This window comes from Pinus tabuliformis, chromosome X, assembly GCF_031772625.1.
Source record: "Pinus tabuliformis cultivar Carrire ecotype Pingquan chromosome X, CPIR1, whole genome shotgun sequence".
NCBI lineage: Eukaryota > Viridiplantae > Streptophyta > Pinopsida > Pinales > Pinaceae > Pinus > Pinus tabuliformis.
The window spans coordinates 747,730,750-747,755,465 of NC_142308.1; positions in this window are offsets into that span (position 1 = coordinate 747,730,750).

The window sequence follows — 24,716 nt, forward strand, 5'->3', positions numbered from 1 at the left end:
TCTCCCAGGTTTCTTAATACAAATATCTCTAACAGTTCTGGCATAAATCGGTACATCTCTTAGTGCTTGTAAGAGTGGAATTCTAACATATAAATTCTGCAGCTCTCCTAACATATTAAAAGCAGGCGGCTCAAGTGTTTTGGTAAGAGACAAACGTTCAGGGAATGGTGGCTCTGCTGCTTCAGCAGTCTTTTTAGAGGATGTTTCAACTGTTTCAGCATTGTCATTAGAGGATGATCCAACTGTTTCAGCATTAGATGACTTTTCTTTTCCGATTTCTTCTTTATCAGAATCAGAAGTGATGTCATCAATAATGGGTTCAAGTATTCTTCCTGAGCGTAAATGAATGTCATTGCATTGCATAGGGGAAACTAGTTGGTTTTGAACATCAATTACTTGCAGAGCTTTATTATTATTCGGGTTGGGGTTAGGTTGTACAGGCAGCTGAGGTCTTATTGTCTGATTATTAGGTGGGGCATTTGATGGTAAGGAGAGAGATTGCTGATACTGAGGTAATTGGTTTGGAAATGGGATCTGTGGAGCTATCCAATTTGGGTTCCATTGATTAAAATAAGGTTGCTGTAAAGGCCAGGGATTCCACATCGTAGGATCAACAAAAGGAGGGCTTGGTTACTGCATGGGTGAAAAATTCATTTGATTAAGGTGTGGGTACTGCATTTGGTTGAAGGGTGGGTAATTTGTTTGAAAAGGAGGATGATTATTCCAACGATTAAACGATATGTTAGAATTCATACCTGGTCCTCGTGGTTGCCATTGTCTTCTCTATGTGAGGAGGTACACTGCTTCAGCTTATTCTTCAGTTGGCTGCAATGCTGCCTTTATTCCTGGCAAAGAAGGGCATTGTTGAGTCTCATGGTCCTTTTCACAGATAGTGCAGATCGGTACCTTGTCCAGGGGGCATTCCCTTAGTGGGTGTTTCTCCCTGCATTTAGAGCAGAAAATAGCCAGAGCAGCTTCTGCTTTTGCCTGCTTCTTTTTAACCTGCAAGGTATCAATTTGTGAAGCAAAAGAGCTTAACATTTCAGTTTTAAATTCTTCAAGTAAGTTACCTATTTCAGCCCGTGTTGCTCCTCCACTTGCTGCTTTCTGGACTCTTGATGTCTTTGCTCTTGGGTCTGCTTGCTGCTCCTCTTGAACATCTTTTACAGAGATTGATAATCTCATCATAGGATTCCTTAGATATGTCTCCTTTTCCAAGCATATTTAACATATCTAAACAATCATCTCGTACCCCTCTTAGCAGTATTGATTTGAGAATATCCTTACTCATATCAGGATGATCAGATCGATGTAAGTTATATTGTAACCTTTCCACGAAGTCTTCTAGACTTTCGTCCTCCTTCTGAGTCATCTTGAATAATTCCTCCTTCCTTTCTCTTGTTCGACAATAGTCTTGGTATTTAGCCAAAAATTTCTCCTTCATCTGGTCCCATGTTGTAATCACATGAGCTCCCAAGATCATGAACCATCTTAATGCGTTCCCTTTTAATGTAGCTGGAAACAATTTTAATTTCTGAGCAGAATTAACATAGTCATAGCTTCTACACAGTATATCAAATTCAAAAATAAATTCATCAGGATCTTCTGTGGGTAACCCATGGAAATTGGGTAATGCTGAAAGTGGGATATTCTTCATAGGAGTTGCTCCTCTGGGGAGATCTCCAATGGGGAATTCCAGGGTGGAGAGAGAATTTTCTCCCCTTCCCTCTATTCTGCGACCTCCACCGAAAAGTCCTTCATTGTTATCCTCCATTGGTTGTTTTCCTGATGTGCTTGCCCGGTCTTCAGAATTTTCTGTTGGAATTTCAATGTCCTGCACTGGTTCCTCCACCTTAACTTCCTCTATTGGTTCTTCCACTGATCGTTCGTCTTCTTCCACCAGTTCCACAGTATATTCTGATGATTCTATAACCCTCTCTGGCCCCACTACTTCCTCTATCTGGAAATCTTTCTGGGAAGAGTGTTGGATCTGTGGCCTTCGAGAGCTTAACCTTTGGGATGTCTCAGCTTTTGAAATAATATCGTCAATAAAAGTTTTTCTTCCTCCTCCCTTGCCTTTGTCGCCTGAATGGTTAACCTTCTTGCGTTCTCTCATGCATCCTGCATTTCTAAAGAAAAATGTTAATACCCTTAAAATCTTCAGTCGCCTTCCCCGGCAACGGCGCCAAAATGTTGGTCACTTTAATTGTTTAATGATAAAACAGTCGAGTGCCACATTAATTATCAACCCGAGAAAGTCTGATTATTCCAAAGGTGACTACGTACTGTATGTACTCAATCTTAATGGCATTAAAAGTTGTAGTATAAATAGTCTATTATCTTATGAAATCCCTACTCTGTGTTACAGCAGTTACAGTAGTTACAGCCTATTGCAGAAAATGAAATAAGAACAAATAACTTAAAAGAAACAAATCTGCAAAAGGAAGTGATGGTTGTCCTGCAACAAAGGATCAGGACCCTATCCTCAGAGTAAGGACTTTCAGCACCTGCCTCTGTTGTCCAGTTCACACATACACTCTGTGAATCCTAATCACCGGTGAGGTACTCATATGCAACATTAATCAGCTAAAAGGAAAACAGAGTTTCAGCAAAAGTAAATATCATTAGAAGCAGTAACTGTAAATTAAATAGAAATCACACACACACACCACACAACAGAAAGAAGGTGGGTGAATCTTGTGATGAAGGTGGGCCCTGTCCTTCTCACAAGATTCCCCAGAACACAGGAATTAAAATAAAATGCTCAGAACAGAATTGTATTCATCTGCCAATAAACCATATTACAGAAAGAGATTCAGTCTCATCACTTCACTACAAGTTCTGTGTTACCAGTTGTTACCCCCCTCTCTAATGTAGATGTCTCCTCTTTATAGAGGAGACATCTATTACAACAGATTTTCATACATTCGGTTTCAACCCTTTTGTACCAAAAATAAGAAAGCCAGTTCTTGATAACAAAATATTGTTACAGCCATGAGGATCATGATCATTACGACCAATATAGTAATCGGTCAGACTCTTTTGCCGATGCAGATTTTTTACGCAAATCCCAAATGTTCCTCAAAGTGCGCATGTTGTTCATGGTGTTTCAGCATCGAGGTTCATGCTATTCTTGTTGTTTCAGCTTCACAGTTTGCGTTGTTTCCGCTGTTTCAGCAACGACAGAATGTGATCCTGCCAGTTAGGCAGTTTCAGCAATTAGTCAACACTTTAATCAACTTCAGGAAATAATTATAAAGATAGCATGATTACGTGTTAAATAATTAAACATGTAGTAATGAGGAAAGTTATTCTGTACCTTTTGGAGTGATTAAGCCAAAACACTTAGCAAAGGCTTTCACTTAAGGGTTGAAGAGGGTAATACAATGGCAAAATATACAGTTAAAAATAGACAAAATGGGAACCTAACACATAACTTTCCCAAATGATATAAGAGTTGGTCCTTAATATGATAATCCAATTCTTCTACTTGTTTTCCATGACTTAAAGTTGCATATACATCTTTAAAATCTACATCTTGAGCATATTGTTCAATGTAGCTTTCATGCAATACTGAGTTATGCTTAAGTATAGTAGATGCATTTATGATTGGTCTTAATAGCATATCTGCAACCTTATTGTGTATGCCTTTCTTATATCTGATGACAAGATGAAACTGCTGTAGAAAACCCATCCACCTATAGTGTCTTGATTGCTGCAATTTAGTTTGTGAGTGCAAATATTGAAGTGGTTGATGATCTGCATGTATAATTGTTTCTTTGCCCATTAGGTAATGTTTGCACTTTTTCACACTCTGTACTAATGCATACAATTCTTTATCATATGTGGGATAATTAACTATTGTAGAAGCAAATGTCTCATAATGATAACAGATGGGTTTATCGTGTTGCATCAACACTGCTCCCATGGCATAGTCACTGGCATCTGTTTCAATCTCAAATGGTCGTTGAAGATTTGGCAGTGCTAGTATTGGTGTTGTACTAATTTTTTCTTTTAAGGTGTCGAAGGCTTTCAGCTGTTTGCCTCCCCACTGAAACACCTTGTTCAATCCTGTTAAAGCATGTAAGGGAGCTGCAATCAAGGAAAAGTTAGAAATAAACTTTCTCCAATATTGTGCTGCTCCTAGGAAACTCGTAACTTCTGTAGCAGATTTGGGTTTACGCTAGCTCACAATGAATTCGACCTTAGAGGGATCTATCTTCAATTCACCACCCCCTACAATATGACCCAAATAATTTAAAGATTCTTTGCCAAATTCACATTTTCATAACTTTACATAGAGATTTTCTCTTTTCAAAACATCTAAAGTCTGCTTTACATGCTTCAAATGTTCTTCCCATGTTTTACTGAAAACAAGAATGTCATCTAAATATACAATTACAAAATCATCAATAAAAGGTCTGAGTACATCATTCATAACTCTCATGAAAGTGGCAGGAGCATTAGTTAAGCCAAAAGGCATAACCAGCCATTCATACATCCCTTGCTTTGTTTTGAAAACAGTCTTCCATGCATCTTGTTCTGCAACTCTGACCTGATGATAGCCACTACGCAAGTCCAACTTGGAAAAGTAAACTGCTTCTTTCAACTGATCTAATAGATCATCTATGCGAGGAAGAGGATAACGATTCTTGATCGTTATTTTATTCAGTGCTTTGTAATCAATGCACATCCTCCACAAACCATCTTTCTTTCTCACCAACACAATTGGAGATCCACATGGTGATGTGCTTGGCCTTATGAACCCTTTATCAAGTGGCTCCTGTACCTGCTTCTTGATCTCTGCGTTCTCTAAAGCGGATAACCTGTACATTCCAATGTTAGGTAATGGAGCATCTTGCTGCAAATGAATATCATGTACTATTTCCCTTTTTGGTGGTAGACCTTTAGGTTCTTGAAATAAGATATCATATTCTGAAACAACTTTATCTAAATTAACTTTCTGTTTAGCATCATAACCTTCAAATACATTGGTTTTATCAGGGGTCTTTTCCTTTACAACCATTAGTAAAAATTGCTTGCATGAATTCACAATTCTTTTCATCTGCCCTGAATTTATGAGAGAATAGTTATTTTTGAGTTGATGAGCTGTTACAATATATTCTATTCCATCTTTAGTGAGTTGATACTTCTTTTCAGCTCTATAGAAAATGGTTTTTCTATCATACAAGTAAGGAATTCCTAAAACGATACCACATATATCCAAGGGAACTATATCCAACTCAACCTCATCTACAAAAGTCGACCCAATAGCAAACCTAAGTTTACATTGTCTAGTCACTTGTAGCTTTACTTTATCACACACCCAACCTAATGGATGTGGCTTCTTGTGAGGTGTTGTTAGTAAGCCTAACTTCGTTACAATTGTTTTAGAAATCAAGTTTACTTGTGAACCACTATCAAATAAAGTATCAATCTTTAGGTTCTTTAAAATAACTCTAATATGAAAAAGCTCATGTCTTTTCCTCTCATTTTCTTCATTATCAATAGTTGGTGCAGAATTACTTGTAGATGCTTCAGAATTTTTACCTTTTATACCTATGGTTGTGACTATTGTTTCATCACCCGTGTCTAACCCCAAATCTTTCTGAATAGCAGCCGTAGTCTTCTTCTTCTTACCACCGAACTTCTTGGGTTTCAGATCCGGATGTAAAGACCAACATTGTTCATCATCGTGCCCATCCTTCTTGCAGTGAGTGTAGGAAGGTTTGTCCTTCTGTACAGCATTTGCCTTCCTCTCCTTCCATTTTTGCTTCTTCTTTTCCTTATTCTTGCTTTTAGAGGGTTTTGATGATCCCCCAATCTCTGGGTTCACATTCTTGCCTGTAGTCTCTAGATGTGTAGCTTGAACTGATACATCATCTAGGCTAGTGGGATTAAACATGAGAATGGTGTGCTTCAAATAGCTATGAAGACCACCTATATACTTCAGCAAAGTTTCAGGTGAGTCTAGAGAAATGCCTAAAGTTAAAGCTCTTTTTCTAAATTCCTAGGTATAGCTTTGTACACTTTGGCCCTTTAATTGGTGAAGAGTTTGCCAACTCATCATTGCTTGCTGCATATAAGCTAGCGGACAGAATTGTTTTTGAATGGTAGAAACAAATTCATTCCAGGTAGAAAGTATTTTACCATGTCTCTTCAGATCAACTTGTGTCTTGCCTTCCCACCACACTAGTGCAGTTCCTCCAAGGCGAAGGCTAGCCAGCTGAATCTTTCTCCTCTCTGAATCAATGTTCTGCACCCTACAATATACATCAATCTATCTAATCCAGTTATCTAGCTTTTCTGCATTTAATGCTCCATCATAGATTGGCAAATCAAATTTCACATCTAATTTAATCATAGATGTTTTCTTCTTTTTCTTTTTGGGGCTAGGAGATGAGGATGATGGAGGTGATGGTGGAGGAGATGATGGAGGAAGCTTTCCCCTTTCCCTTTACCCTTTGGGGCATCTGGAGAAGGTTACTCTGCTCCTTTGTCTTGTTTGGAGGTTGAAGTACTTTCACCTCGACCTTTCTTAAATTCTCGATACATCTCTTCCACCATGGTTCTCAAGGTCATGAAACTGTCCATGAACTGAGATTCTCATTCCAATGGGGTTTGTTCTGCCATTCTCCTCCTAGGATAGACTCTCCCAATTTCTAGATTAGCCTCAACAAGTTCTCCTTCTCTTAGTTTGAGCTTTGACCTAGTTAGCATTCAACAATCCAGCACAAGCTTGTCTAACCTTAGCAAACCTAAAGCTCTGATACCACTTGATTTGAAAATGAGATCTTAGACTAATATTAAGGTATTACAGACTCATGTGCATGGATTTTCCTATATTACTTAGTGCAACAGATCAAAAATATTGCGAATAATATAGACAATGAAGCAGTTAAAGATACATAACACACACACACACACACACAACACAGCAAGATAATCAAGGAGTTCACCCAACACTCCTAGGCTACGTCTCCTAGTCCAGCCTTCAGTGGTGACCTCTCTATTATGTCTTCAAGAACAAGTTTTACAAAAGTGAGCTCAATTTGAGTCTCACACAATAGATACAAAACAAGACTTTACTTGGATCCCCCAAGTCTTTTTGAGTACACTGACTCTCCTCACTGACTCTCTATATCTTTTTTCTCTCTATCTCAGCACTGCTTGCCTCTATCTCTGTCATTCTGTGGCTTTTAAGCCAATCGGCGTTGTTTGTTCATTTCCTCTTCTAGGCTCTCTGGCTTCCGGCCTCTGTCCGCTCAAACTCCCCCTGAGAGTTAAACAATCATGTTTGAATGTTTCTGGGTATGGTGGCCACCTGTTCTGTGACAGAAGGGACCATTGGCACTTGAAAATCCCAAAAATAGTCGTTCTCTGTTTACACAGATAAATACACTAAAACATGAGAAAATCACCCAAAATGCCTTTCTCTGGACTTGAAATATCATTAAGTCTGCCCTAGACTCCTATCGGGTCCACCTTTGGATCGCTATCACAAGTCGCAGTGCTCCTGCACTGTGGTTTCCTTTGTATTTGTAAAAATACATTAAAACATTGAAATCCTGATGAAGGGCTTTATGGCAAACTTCAAATAGTATACAGTTGCATCTATAAACCCTTTCGGGTCTGGAATCATCGCATCGAGCGCGTTTCCTTTGCATTTCGTTTACTTAACAAAAATGCAAAATACACAGAAAAACCCGTTTTCCGGAACTCAAACATATGAAATTTCATCCGTAATCCTATCGGGTCCGGCTGTCGTAGTCGCATTTGTATCAGCCTCACTCCTTTGCATTGCTCCGATGCGATATTGCGATGCGATTATGTCGCAATCACACATCGCATAGTCCACAGGCCGTTGATAAGCACTCCCTTGTGTTTTGCCGACGCGATATTGTGAGTTAACCTGGGTCATCGATTTGCACGCTTGATCGACAGTCCTTGTTGACCCGCGCTAATCGTTATCGCAACATTTATGTGGTTGCCTTCGAAAGCTTCCGCCTGCCTTCACCGATTGCAATATGCTGATCGGATCTGGACCGTTGATCGGCCAAATTCGACAGCTCCTGTGCATCATTATGCAAGCCTCCGATAACTCTGTTTTTGGCCATTTCTTCATGTTTTTTAGGCCCTATAATGCAATCCACCTTTTGTAAGGTTTTTCCTTATGCGATAGTTTTTGACATTTGAAGACTTAGAGGGTTTCTAGGATCCATTTTGGATCACGGGATATAGATAGTTAGACATATATATATATATATTTGTACTAATTTCATTTCTATTCATCACACCTATTTCACTTTCTTTATACCTCACATTCAGCTATATATTTTTAAAGGGAAATTGGTCCCATTATCCCCAGTTGGAGCCACTATTACAAATGGAAAAAGAATGGTTTTCAAGTTCTCAACCGGTTGGTTATCCCTGATGTTGAGGCAGCAACATTTCGAACCTTCAACATTTTGGCACTAGAAGGAGGGCCTCGACTATGAATGGAAACATGGTTTGATCCCAAATCAAAATGCCATCAAAAGAGACATTCCCCCTCAAAATCTCCCCCAACTTCCAAATCTCATTTCAAATATCCTACTCCTATACCTAAAGTTTTGAAAACAACCATAAATCTCCTAACACACTCCCTAAGTCAATTGATCAACCTCCTTCTCAAGAGATGCCTGAAGTTAAGACTTTAATTTAGAAATTAGAAGGAATTTCTATTTCGGAAGAAAAGCCACAACAATCTGAGTTGTCTGAAGGTAGTGTTTCTTCATCTTTTCAAGCTACTCGTATTTTAACTCAATCTCATAGTGAGAATCTTGGTGTTACTCCATTCGAGTTTCCCTTACCTTCCCATCGAAGAAAGATAAAAAAATTTGAATCACAATCATCCACTAGTGAGATTTTATCTTCTTCTCCACCACAAACACCTTCATTTCACCCCTCACCATCAACTTCCTCTCCTTCAATCAATCCTTCCACTTATACCCCTCATTTCCAATCAATTGGTGCTAGTTCAACCAACACTAGCACAGGGGCTACTTCTTCTTCCACACAGTCAACCTCTTCTACTATTACAACTCCTTCTACTCAAGTTCCCATAATGGCAAGCAGACAACAAAACCCATCGGCAAATAGACCATGGACCAATCTTGGAGCTGTTCAAATGGAAACACTTCTCCATCCCCTACCTAGGCGTTTTGAAAAATGGTTGCCTAAATTCAATCCTGATGATGGACTCCCTGCTGAAGAATATCTCCATAATCTCATGTTAGCCATTAATCTTAACATAGTGGTTAAAGAAGATTGTATAGTTAGATTATTTCCCTATACCTTTGAAGGATCTGCATGTTCATGGTATTTTTCATTACCATCAAGATCTATTACTAACTGGGATATTTTTGAAGAACAATTCTTGACTAAGTTTGGTGATGATCGCACAATTGCCACTCTAATTAATGATCTCTCTAATATTAAAACAAATCCAAATGAAAAAATCAAAGATTTCAATTCTAGATTTAATAAATTATTAAACAAAATTCCAGATACTTCTAAACCTGGTGATGATGTTCAAATCGAATGGTATATTTTTGCTCTTCCTTCTAATATCGCAATTTTTGTTGACAGGGCTAATAAAGCCACTTTAGTGGACAACATGAAAGAAGCCCTATCTATGGAAAAAAGGATACTAGAATTGGAAAAGAAAACTACTGAAGAAGAAACCTTTCAAACCTTTCTTGGCCTCCTAATGTCATATCAAATGTTGAATCTAATTAAGATGAGGATGAAGAAGAAGCAGCACTATATGTCAATGATTCTTAGGAGGAAGAATCAGTTGAAGTTCATGGATTATGGGATTTTATTCTTCTTACTTCAGATAATCAAGAAGAATACGAGGCTTTTCCAATTAGCACATGGATTAAGGGTCCTACAGATTCATCATAGTCAATCCAAAAGCAGAAATATTATGCTCCTACTACCAAGGACAAAGTTACAGCCAAAAAATCCCCTTCTACATCTTCTGATTTAATTCCATCTTCTTCAAATTCTCCATCTAAAAATCTGGTTGTTTCTAATACCATATAATATAATATAGTGGAGGAAATGAATAAGGTCAAAGCTAATATTTCCCTATATGAAGTGAGCAAACTTAAGCAACAACAGAAATTTTTACTAAGAGAATTGAATGCAGTCCCTGCATCTCCTCTGCCTACTGTTGTCACGTCTAAAGCTTCTAAAGGAAAATGAAAAACTCCCAATGATTCTTTAGATAATATTGAACCCACCGATGTCATCCTAATTGAAGATAGGTTAAATTTTCATACTCCTCCTTTTCATTTGACCTTTGAGGTCTTCAATAAGAATGTGCATAATTGCTTAGAAGAATCTGGAATATCTTCAAATATAATGCCTTATTCAATTTGTCTTAAACTGAACATTTCACCATAGAAGTCTGTTGTTCATATTATTCACCTCGATAGAACCAAAGTCAAAGTGTTAGGAGAAATCAATTATGTTCTCATACGACTTTCTTCCAATGCTAAATTTTGCCAAATCATTGATGTATTTGTTGCTAATATTCTTGACTTTTATGGTTTAATTCTAAGCAGAGATTTGTCAGAAAAGTTACATGGTTATTTCTCTACAGACTGGTCCCATATGTGGCTTCCTTACAATGGTAAGCCCAATCAAATTCACATCAATCGAGAAAAGCACATGAAATATTTAGTAACCGACTTAGACGAGGAGAATGAATCAGTGGTATTTACCAATAACATTCTCGGGAACTACTATTCAAAGTCGTTCTTGGGTAGTTTTAATGCACAATAATGTCCTTTCTTGACTGATTCTATCACCTCTCAAATTGAAAATTTTTCACAGGCAAACTCGTCTAGATGTGTAAATATTGTAGATAAACCAGTAGTTAAATATTTGCTTTGGAATTTATATTTTGATGGTTTGAGATCCAATGACAGTGCTGGAGTAGGAAGTATTTTAATAAATCCCAAAGGAGAACAAAATAATGATAGCATGCATATTGGAGTTTGAATGCACTAATAATATCGTTGAATATGAAGCTCTCATTCAAGGTTTGTACAAAGCGATAAATGTTAATGTCAAATACCTTCAAGTGTTTGGAGACTCTGAAATTGTTATTAAATAGGTGAGAAACACCATCCATTGTGTCTCAAGTCACTTGAAACATTATCAATCTCTCATTCAAACTCTCACTTCTCATTTTATAGCATTTAATATTTCTCCTATCCCAAGACTTCAAAATGATAGTGCAGATTTGCTAGCTAATGTCACATCCAAGCTCATTCCTCCTGAGTATTATAGTCTAGATAGGTTTTCCATTGAATTGATTTTTCGCCCTTCAATTCTGGATAATGTTGATAATTGGCGTTTCTTCAATGATGACGAAGAAATTTTAAGTTTCTTGACATCAAAAGGGTCATATATCGATCAGATAATCAATGAAGACAAACATGATAAACATATGAAACAATCTATAGAGGAAAATTCCCTACCCAAGTTTGTGGTCAAGCTTGAAGATTTGTATGACTTGAAGGATAGATTTAAAAAGGTCACTAACCGCAAACTACAAAATTCAACTTTGAGGATTGAATTGGTAAACCTTAGATCTGATCTTACACCTCAAAACATTAATTTAGGCCTAGGAATTTCATCAGATGAGATATTGGCCTTTATTTATCTATTGAAGAAATATAAAATGGTTTTCGCTTGGAATTATGATGATTTGAGGACTTATGATACCTCCATCATTCATCATATTATCCCAATGGTACCTGAGGTTAAACATGTTCAACAAAATCTAAGAAAGATTCATCTGAATCTAGAAAACCAAATCAAAAGTGAACTGAACAAACTCCTTAAATCCAAAATCATTTTTCCAGTTAGGCATTCTAAATGGGTTTCAAATCTAGTACCTGTCAAGAAAAATAATGGTGATATTCGCATTTGCATCAACTTTAGAAATTTAAATAAAGCATGTGAGAAAGACAATTTACCACTTCCACCCATGGAACAAATATTACAGTCAGTTTTTGGCTCTGAAATTATTTCCTTCCTAGATAGATTCTCAGGATATAACCAAATCCTTGTACATCCATATGACAAGTTGAAAACTACTTTCAGAACTAAATGGGGAACTTATGCATTTCAAAAAATTCCTTTTGGACTAATAAATGTAGGAGCAACCTTTCAACGAGCTATGGACATTGCATTTAGAGGTCTGATAAATAAAACTATTGTTGTTTACTTCAATGATATTACTATATATTCCAAGAAAAGGAACAATCATTATCGTGATTTAAAACAGATTCTTGAAAGGTGTATTAGATATGGAATTCATTAAACCCCAAGAAGTCATACTTTTATCTTAATGAAGGGAAACTTATAGGATTCATTGTATGTAAGGAAGGAATTTGCATAGATCCTGATAGAATCAAGGCAATTTCTGAGATCCCTTTGCCTCATAACAAAAAATCAATGCAGTCTTTCATAGGACAGACTCATTTTGTTAAAAGATTTGTTCCAGATTTTTCTCAAATTGTTTTGCCTCTACAAGTTATGATCAAGAAAAAATCATTTCTTAAATGGGGACATAATGAAAGTGAATCCTTCAAGTCAATCAAACAAGCCATTATCGATGCTTCCTCTTTGATAACTCCCAATTTTTCATATCAGTTCATTTTGTATACCTTTGTTTCCAAGTTGTCCTATGCTATAGTTCTAACACAGATCAATGATCAAAAAATAGAGGCACTTATCTCTTTCTGCAGCTCGAACTTAGAGGGAGCATAACTCAATTATTCAGAAGTGGAGAAACAAGCCTTTGCAGTCTTCAAGCCCATCAAACATTTTAGACCTTTTCTTTTGAAAACTCACACTAAAATAATTGTCCCATTCCCAACAATGAGACAATTGCTTGTTCAAAAAGAGTTGGGAGAAAAAAGGGAAACTTGGGTCATTGCTCTGCAAGAATATGACATTGAAATTAAACTTGCTAAAATTGTCAGAGGTCAAGGTTTTTGCATACTAATTACTAGGTCTTCTAACATATCACAAATGAAGACTCAAATAACACAATTCAGATATCTGAGGTATGCCTTACTTATATTGAATCTCAATATGTTGATCTCATTTTTTATCTAAATGATGGTTATGCTCCACCTGAACTCAATTACAATAATAAAAGGGCTTTAAGGCTAAAATCCAATCAATATGAACTCATTGATAATGTGTTATTTACAAAAAAATACGATTTAATTTTATTAAGATGCTTAGAAAAAATTGAAGCACAAAGGGTTTTGCAGGAATTACATGATGGACCAGCTGGTGGACACTTTGGAGGAGACACCACTGCTCACAAAATCTTGCATTTCGGATACTACTGGCCAACTCTTTTCAAGGATACACATGCCTATGTGAGAAAATGTAAAATTTTCCAAACTGTTGTAGGAAGATAGAGAAAACCAGCCTTACCTCTTCAACTAGTCATCATTGGAGAACCCTTTGAACAATGGGGATTGGATATAATTGGTGAGATTGTTCCTCGCTCTTCTAAGCAACATAAGTTCATCCTTAATACCACATATTATTTCACAAAATGGGTAGAACCGATACTACTTAAGGTAGCGAACTCTGACAATATCACTGAATTCATTGATCAACACATTATCACCAGGTTTGGTTTACCTAATGCGCTAATTTTTTATAATGCATCTTACTTTTCAAGAAATAACATGACTGAGTTTGCTTTAAAAAGAGGATTTAAACTTAAATACTCTACTAATTACTATCCTCAAGGAAATGGTTTAGCATAATCAACTAATAAAAACCTCATTAGGATTATTAAACGAACTGTTGATCAAAGCCAAAAGAATTGGCATAAATCCCTGATTTTTGCTCTATGGGCTGATAGAATAACTAAGAAGGCCTCCATAGGTACTTCTCCTTTTAATCTAGTATATGGGAAAGAGGTTATACTTCCTCCGAATCTAGTCCTCCCCTCATCAGCCCTGGTACAATTTATCAAAGAAAAACCTTCTTCTTCTCTACAATTAAGGATATCGCAAATACTTAAATTAGAAGAGGAAAGGGAAAAAGACAAACAAATACATACTCACCATCAATAGCTAGTAAAATCTTCCTTTGATGCAAGCTCAGTTGATAAGAAAAAAAAATCAAGTTGGAGACTTAGTCCTCAAATGGGACAAGGCACATGAAGAGAAAGGAAAGCATACTAAATTTAAAAAATTGTGGCTTGGACCATTTCAAATTGTTGAGCAATTAGACCCATCAACTTTTATTTTACAAGATTTAAAAGGAAAGAGGGATGTTCTTCCTATTAATGGGCTAATTCTCAAAAAAATATTTTCTTAAAGGAACATCTGTTCTGATGTAAATATGTAAATATTCATATGTACATACCGGTGTCTTTTAGTATAAATAATGTTAGGTAACACATAATTGGCTTTTTATCATTATCTCTAATCATTTTTTGATTTTTGACTTTTCAAAGTATAAAATTTTCAGGAAATAATTACAAAATTGAGAATTGGGTAATTATTATAAACCTAAAATATTTTATCCATTGAAATTGTAGCCTCTTCAGACCTAAAAACTTATAAAATCTTTGATCTAGTTATCAGTCAGGAAAGGTTTTCTTTAAAAAGTAAAGACTGTTCAGAGCTTTAGCACCTTAAACTTAGATTGTCATCCATCACTCTTAAGGAGTAAATGGACCTCCCCATCCATTAATCATATATTTTTAGAGTGTAATTCAAAAATATAAGAAATTTAGAAGATAAGAGGTCTCATCACGAGCCTACTTACCATGATCATGGGAAAATAATAGGTTGACATTATCATTACTAGCTACCAAACCAGGATAATGCCTTATGGTTATATAACCATAGGACAAGGAGTCTCATCATGAGCTAGCTTGTTCAGCTTTATTACAACCTGTAAATGGAATTGCCATCATATGGTCACTGAATAAGGACAATGGCTTTTAAGTATCTTCAAAGAAAAAGAAAAAGTTTAACACATTACCTCTAAAGATTACAACTATAAGTGGATGGGATACTAGTTCATTATTGGTTAAAAGGTAACCCTGTCAAGGCTATGGACACCTACTGGCAGTAGTGGCTCTACCTGTGACAAAGCAAGTTCATCTAAAAAGCTAAGCTTCAATAGCCCCCTACTTTATCTTTATAATTGATTAATGACTGATTCAGATAGTGAAGATTTTCATCTATAAAAGGTTGCAAGTTACAATGAAATGAGTTTTTTTATTCAGAGTAATCTTATTTACCTAATATTTCAAAATAGTTTTTCTTTCCTAATTATTTTTGTTTTGATTAAGTTTAAATTTCACAATATATATTTTTTCAAAGATAATTGGTTCTTCCAGTGAATCGCCATTGTTGTGTCACTCAACAACCCCCATTATGATTAGATAATTTAACTTAGCCAATAATGGGGGCCCTTTTTAATTTTTGATTCATAGTCTTTTAGCAATTAAATAAGACAAAATATTCCTAAAAAAACAAAAATTATGTCATTTGAACCCACGTCTTAAGTCTAATGGCATTAAAATATAACTTAAGCGAAAAGTGTGTAGAATTTTTGCATATCGCATCTCGCTAATTGCAAAAGGTCACAACATCCTACCAAGGAAAAGTGTGATGTGACTTGCCCAACCTTAATGAATTAACAAAAAGTATTTCATAACTTTAATAAAGGAAAACCCTCTGTGCAAACAAATATCAGACATAGTCTCGCCAACAAGCCATGTCATCATCACAATACTTATATCACAAGAGGAATATTGGCATTCCTTGTTGTTTAAACAACCTCGACCTTCCGATAAAGCTCTTCTCTGATATTGTGAAATAATCCATCATAGTTTCCTAATCGTGATACTTATATCGCATCGGAAAATTTAAACTGTGTCTTGCCTTAAGAACTTCTGATGTGACAAACCCCGCCATAAGCCTTTCGCCGCATATTTTAATAATTATTCAATCGCATATCGGCAAAGGGTTAATCTCACGGACTGAAAGATATACATCACAAAGAAAATTGCGATGGAAAAAACCTGATGAACCGCTAACCTGTATCGCAGACCATGTGAACACATGTTTTCCATTTATGAACAGTTATAATGGTATTTATGATTCTCAATATGTAAGTAATTTTATCATTATCATTTAGTGCTTCATGATTTTGCATTAATCGTCAATTTTGATACTATTTTGTCATTTTTTCCATAAGTTTCAAATCTCCAAGTGTTTGCTCCTCATTCTCTGCGTTCTCTCTTCCAAAGGCTAGTCCCACTAAGCAGAACCTGGGTGAAATGTCGAGAGCTACTAAGAAAACGAAGAAAATTGTGGTGCCACCACAGTCGGCTCCTCCTACTCCAGAAGTAACTGAGATGCCCCCGTTATTCTCTGATACCACATGCACCACAGATTTAGGAAGTTCTTCTTGGGAATCCATGTACAGACTGTTTGAAGAGGAAGAACCTAGAGTGGTTACAAGACAAGTCACAATGGATGACTCAACATCAACTTCTAAAACTACTTGGGTAGACGTTGTTAATTCTCACCTCCATCAAATTATTGCTCGGCCCAAGATTCTACCCTACACTGATTTGGTCAAATGGGTCATCGACGAGGTGGACATTGTGGATATGACCTTCCTAACCTTGAGGAAACAGATACTAATTGGGTCATTCAGAGTTGAGTACTTGAGAAATATGTACCATCTGCCATAGTTGTAAAAGATATATAATAAGCATTTTCTTCAGAAGTTTGCAGTAGAAAATGCAGTTCAATCAAAGTCAATAAGGTAGTGGAGGAACGATCTGAGCAAACACAAACATGAATACAAGGGTATGTATTATATAGCTTCCTTTTATTTTCCTCATTTCCAAGCTGCTGCTATGTTATGTAGATTGTTTGGATATCCAAATACATAGAAATTTACAGTTGAATGGGTTCCCCTGATTGAAGCCGCCTCAGATTCCTATATTATGGATTGGGCCACTATCTTATCAAATAATTTAGCTTCCTAGATCCTAACCTACAGAATCAAGCACAATATTTCCACCGGGATTGTGCCCCCTTTCTTTATGAGTGCATACATCATGGATGCAGTTTGTGTTACCTCTGATTTTCCATCCATGTGATGGAAATGGACCCTAGAAGATCCTACCCATATCCACATCTATCATAATATCCTCTAGGAGTGAAATTTCCAACCCCATTTTTACAAAATCTGACATGGTGTTAAGTTTCCTTTGTACCAAGATATTTTTGATGAAAAACCTCGTAGATTTTCCAAAGAAGCTCGCAATGACATTACAGCTATAGGTAAGTGGTTTCGTGAGGAATATTTCGCCTATGTTAGGATTTTTGGTAGCCTAGTTGTCCCACATGTTCTCCCTGTTTATGTAGCTAACAAGCTTTTAGCCTGAGAGGTTGCCTATCAAACTATGGGCAATGGCCTACCTAAATCCCTCAAGGAAGCCAAGAAGTCCATTTTCCCATCAATCCCTATTCGTTGTGGAGTATATACTTTGGAAAATTTCAGACATGCAGCGCTTGAGATTGAACACATACTATGCTTAAACTTTCCCACTATCCCACCTTCGAAATATGAGCCAAGCAAAGTGGTTCAAAATTTCAGCGCTCAAGTCAAAGTTAGACAGTTCCAACATGAACCTGATGCTTTTTATGACTTATTTGAAACAGCCCAAGACTATGAACAACTGGAAAATTTAGCCGAAGCTCGCCTAAATCTGGAGGAATTAAATAAATTCAAGGAATACATAAGCAAAAGGTTGGAGAACCTCCCTCTCGATGTATTAAAGATTTTGCAATCAGCCATTTAGTAGGAACAAGTTTTGGCCCAATTTTCAAAGGACTCTAAGGCCAATCAAGGAAACAAATAAAGCACAACATCAGTGCAACACACTGATGGATCACAGTCTACCAGCGATTTGGATAAAGTATGGAAACAATTTGACCAAATGATCAATAAAGGATCACAGGAGGCACATGTTTCAACTCCAAAAGAAACACTTAATACCCCTGAGATCACTAAGAAGATCTCGCTCACTATTGGGTCTTTAGATAAAGTTGTCAACACTGATGACTTGGAAGTCATCCCAGTTCACCCTACGTCTGAAGTTGTTCTTAGAATTGAAGAAATACCTCCTCTCGATGTATTTTACAGTCCAAAACACAAGGTTGTTATGAGCAAACAGAGGAAGAGAAAGAGAGTTGAACAATCCCAGGCACTAGTTCCTAGAGATATACCATTGGATGTTGTGTGGAAAGATCCACAAACAAACCCTTCTGATGATCTAACCAAGCTATCACAGTTTGCAGGAGCATATGCTACAACCACTATTGATAAGGCCTCAAAAGTACAATAGCTGATCAAAGAAAAGGATGACAGGATCCTATAGTTGGAACATGCATTACTTAATGCAAAACAGAGTATTGATGAAGGATGGTAGGAAAAGGTAACCCAATTACATAAAATATTTGATGAGATGAAGCTTCAGCATGAAGCTGACATCAAAAGAAAAAATGATCAGTTACAACAACTCCAACTTAGGATTGATCAATTGAAAGATAATCCTAAACTTGAAGATTTCAAAAAAGAAGCAGGAGAACTTAACACTCTCCTTGCTCAACAATAGGTGGTATTTTTCCATAAATTAACAACAATCAATGATCTATGTCAAACAAGCGATTCACTGACGAATCAGTTGTTCGATCTAAGGACATATTTTGATGGCATTGACGAGAAAATTTCTAATTATATTAAATGGCAGGACAGTGCATATGGAATAACAACAAATCCTCGAAGGATTTAGGATTCACAAAAAGAGATCCTTTTTAGGGCTTGGGATATGAAACTAAAGCAAGCTAAAGGAGCCATTTTTAGTGCAAGGGAAATTGAAAGCAACCTTATTGAAACCATTCACGAGAATCTTTTTGGTGCTAATCTAATTTGAGAACGCCCAGTTAATGTTTTTCCCGATGTCAATACATTGATGAAATATTGGAAGGATTGGTCCAAGGCAAAAGAAGATAACATAAAAAGTTATCGAAGCTAAATCTAGAACATTATTGGCAATACTTGGTCAAACCACATAGTCAATGGCTAATGCTACGATGCCTAGCCAATACCACTTCTCATATGCTCCCAACGCTCTCTAATGTTGTGTATGTGGGACAGATGCGTCTAAAGCCAACTCATCCTCTTGAATTGAAACCCATGGTGGATATCTATGAACTAAGGTAGCAAATGGGAGGGCAGCAAGCTTCTCATTCCTGATGAATTTTTGAAACTAACTCTATTTTGGTCCTTTTGATTTTATTTTAAGGATGGTTTGTTTAAGCCTCCTCAACATTTCATGTATTTGATATTATACAGTTCGATTTATAAGTTATAAATACCCTTTCATGTCTTTTAGAAAGGGGTTCTGAATTTTTGTAAAGAAGACTTAAGAAAGTTGCACTACTGTACTTTTTCAATCATCTTAATAGAAAAGTTGAACCAAGACTGTTTTCTCATGAGCAGAGCACTGATATATCGGGTACTTCTATCTCTATGTTATTGTTGTGTTTATATATGATTAATAGTCATATTTTCTAAACTATTTTTCTATATATGAGCTTTAAATACAGTTAAACACTTATTCACTATTGAAAGTGCGAAATTGTTATATTTAAATGTATGTGGAAAACAGCGAGATCTTTTATGTGATATCCATTAACAATTAATTTGATTAACTATTTAATCAAATTATTTATCTTACTTTTATTTACTTCTTGAAATGTTGGATGATCTACATTATGTTGCATATTAGAGTCTTTAAAATCGCACATATAAAGACATGTTAAGTCCCGGGATACAGATAGTTAGACATATATATTTGTACTACTTTAATTTCTATTCATCACAGCTATTTCACCTTCTTTATAACTCACATTGCACTATATATTTTAAATGGAAATTGATCCCATTATCCTCACTCAGATCCACTATTACAGATGGAAAAGGAACGGTTTTCAAGTTCCCAACTGGGTGGTTATCCCCGATGTTAAGGCAGTGACATTTCGAGCCTTCAACACCACCATAATTGAGATATTCGAATTCTTTGCATGCATAAGCTACTTTTGGTTGATTGATCAGTTAACTGGATGATCTATGACTTAGATTGTTGTCCCACCACACAACTAAACTCCAACTTGTTCTATTAACTGTTAGAACTAGTTTAACTAAGTACAACTAGAAATAATTGAACTGAATTATTATAAATTAGCAAGCACACATGCATAACTGAACTCCAAGCCCTCTAACTCGAATTTACTAAGCTAACTGAGTGACAAGAGCCATGTCACCTCATTTAACTGCCTCCAAGTTGTCTGTTGATGTGGAGATTTCGAATTTTCTCAATTTGACCAAGGCTAACCCAAATTAATTCTTTCTTGCTACACTTCTCAACTAATTAGTTCACAATAGGGTTTCAAAATTTCCAAACTCATTTCACTATATCGTGAGTAAATTCCACATTTCTAAGAGCTCTACAATCTATTATTTTGTAGATTTTAGTAAAGTAAATAATAATTTATTTTATTTTATAATAATAATAATAATTTATTTTTAAGGTTATGGCTAAGACAAACACTAAATTGGTATATGAGAACCTTGTATTTATGGGATAAGGGACTCACCTCTACATGGAAATTTGATTGCTAAAGTCAACGAATGTGTACATACTCTGCCCCCTTTCGATTTGAACTTGGATTTTAGTAAGGCAAATGATAAATGGAACTATATGATATTTTTCAGTGAAATTTGGTTCTTATCTATTCCGAGATGCAAAAATCTAGTATCCTAATTCAAATTTCCAAATTTTTGTCTATGTGGTTCAAAGACCCTAGAGGTTGGTGACCACTACGTCCACTAAATATTAGTACAAGGCAGATCCACCAGAAGGGATCATTTCCTGTCAACTCAACCACAGATATCGACCCCAAGAGTGTCAAGAGAATTGAACCTGTGACCTCTCAAAAGCAAAGGCTTTAATGTAGGGGAATTGACCAATTGAGTTAACCATCAAGTGTAGGTCATCACCAAGACAAATAAATTGAAATTTCAACTAAAATTTTTTCAATGTGATGAATGTGGAAGAAGAAGCTCAAGTCATTTCAAATCAAAAAAACCTCAATTCTGAAATACAATTGCACTCTTGAATTATGACTCTAGTGTAGTGTTGTATTTTTTTAATAGAAGCAACATGGATTTATAAAGAAAGCTGGATGTAAAATAGAAACTCATGACTCTAGTGCAGTGTTGTATTTTTTTTTAATAGAAGCAACCTATTGAATTTGTGGATTTATAAAGAAAGCTTGATGTAAATAGCAACTCGCTTGTGTGAGGTTTGTCTCCAAGGTTGAAAGTCTGATTTTAGTATGTAGATTTTTTCAAACGTATCACTTTATTATATAAATTTTTCCATACTTACTATGACTTAAGATATTATATGATAGTGATTTTAAATTGCAATTTTTAATTTGATTAAACATAACATAAATATATTACTAAAATAAAATTAGGTAATTTACATTAATTATCTTCATTATTTTACATTAATTATAGTAGTGATGTTGTAAAAAGTTATGTAATGTAATGCTATGGTGACTTAATTAAATTATTTAAAATTAAATTAAAATTAAAAAATAATAATTATTAAGATAAATTTGAGTTAGTCATTTGATGGGTTTACCAATGATGCATAACCCATAGTATTTGTCCATGGCATTTGTTATGATGAAGCCTATTTAAAAGCCTCTGGAAATTTATTATGGAACAAAGCCGCATAGCTAGAGTTCCCTGCCGCTTAATTTAGTTATTGAACTTTGAAAGGTATAAAATAACTGACATATTTGAATAAGGGCTACATTGTAGATACTCTTGCTTAGTTTAAGTATAGTTAAGTTAGCGTAAAAGACATACATGAATGGGCAAACAAAGTGTTTTTCAGTAGTCCTACAAGACTGCTAATGACCTAGGACTAGGAATAGTACCTCTAACAACTAGAGTGGTGTGGATCATAAATAGTACCTCTAACAACTAGAGTGGTGTGGATCATAAATAGTACGTCTAACAACTAGAGTAGTGTGGAAAAATTAACAATAACTAGAAACAAATGATATTGATTCACTAATATTAGACAAAATCTATTGGTAAAATATATTTTTAATATAAAATTATATAATATTTAAATGATAAATAAAAATAAATATAAAAATATATATAATATTTATATAATAAATAAAAATAAATAAGCCCCAAGAGTTAGCTCAATCGGTCAAATCAAGTGCCTCGCCAATGGGAGGTCACAGGGTCGAATCCCGAAAGCTCTTGGGGTTAGGTTAGTAAATAGGCCGAGGGGTGTTGATGCCCTTCGGGTGGCGTCCACTCAGTGTTTAAAACCCTGGACGTAGCGGCTACCCACTGACCCGGGTATCCGTGAACCAGTAAGTGAAAAAAAAAATACAAAATATAATAATGATGACAGCTTCGAAAAAATAATCCAAAAAGAATTAGTTGAAAAGTGGGAGTGTACTCAAAAGACAAGTATGAACAATCTATGTTATAGAACGAAATTGTATAGGTCTACATTTGAAGGAAAATGTGATAAGTTAGATATAAATAAGATATATAAACATCTTGTTGACTAAATAAGCTATATAAGTGTTATCCAATAAATATTTGTTTGGATAAGATATATAAACATTTTGTTGATTAAATAAAATAGATAAATATTTGTTTGATTTTAGTGATGTAATGAATATAAAGAATTTATAAAAAGTTTGTGTATTAAATAAAAATTAAATAGTTGATAAGTATTATTGGGTATTAATTCATACTAAGTGTCAATTTTTTTTTTCATAATATATTATTTCACATTGTTAATATTAAAAATATATATAAATTATAATTCTATTTTAAATTAGTATAGTCATCATTAATTATATAAAATTAATATGTAGATATATTTCTATTAAAAAAATAAATAATAAAAACAACATAATAAATTAACTCTAAATAATAAGTGTTCAATAACAATTATAGACATAATATACATTTTTTTAATTTAATTAAAAAATAAAAACATTATAACTACATTTGAGATAAATCTCAATACTCTATTTTGAATATCACATAAATATTTGATACAAATTAAATCAATATCATTTTTCTAATAATTATTAAAAGCCTTATTTCAAAAATAAACACATCTACAAATAATATATATTTCAATTCAAATAAAATTTAATACTACAAATAATATATATTTCAATTCAAATAAAATTTAATACACCAATATATTATTTACTTTTAAAAATAATCAAAATTTCATTAATTCACAATAATTTAATTTGACATATTACTTTTCGTGAATAAATATTATTCAATTGGTACACTTACCCGTTGTATGCTCGAAATAATTACTAAAACATAAACTTGTACATGATATACAAATTTTTCATAAAAGAACATTGGAAAGTTTGTTTTTAGATGCCTTATGCATTGCCCATAGTTGTACTGTACAAATCTAAACACATTTCACTAAATGATTATAATTGGGTAGTTGTTTTTTCATTTATCTATTAGTAAATTGTTACGCACAAATAATCTGGTTACATAAAGTATCTTTCTACTGCATTAATAATTATAATTTATAATAATAGAATTATATATTTATAGAAAGCTATTAAAATTAACGAAGTCGCATTTCACTAAATGATTATTACTAGATAGTTGTGTCTTTTATTTAGCTACTAAATTATTAAGCATAAATGATCACGATTATTTATGAGAATAATCATAGTTTATAATAATAGAATTATATATTTATATAAAATTATTAAAATCAATGAAATCATACAATTTTATAATCATGAAAATTATTCACCTTTATATTGAATAACTTATTTTATAAATTCATTTATAACACGAAAATTATTATACATACAAAAATTTTAATCTCAATAAAATAAAAATAGATTTCTTTTATGAAAATATTTTTTTTTTTACAAAATATCATTCTCAAACACTTTCAAATTTATAAAAATAAGATTTCTTTTGACTCACACATTTATGAAGTACTGGACACGTGTCTCCTGTCGAGGACTCCAAATGTGTTCAAGTCACACAATGAGATCGTCCGTGCGATCGGTAGTGTCACAAAAATATTAGTCTGAGCAGTTATATTTTTATTTTTTTTCAGGACGAAAAAAGTAAGATTGTATTATATAAGGTATATAAAGAGTCAAGTATTACATTTGCATATAATTCTAAAAAAGATCCAAATAGATCTATGAAGAGGTGCATGAGCGAGGAGCATAAACCAAAAAAATGCAAGACAGACTTGCCAGAAAAAACTACAGCTCATAAACTGTCATCCGGCCACCAGCTTTATGATGACCATAGCATTGGCATAGGAGGCACCGTTTCATATATAGGAAATCTTACATAGAAAAGTTCACAAGATGCATCAGTCTTTAAACAAAATCATAGGGAAAACTTTTGGCCAAACGATAAGACACACAGGCATAATTGAGGATCTGCAATAATAGAATTAGAAAACT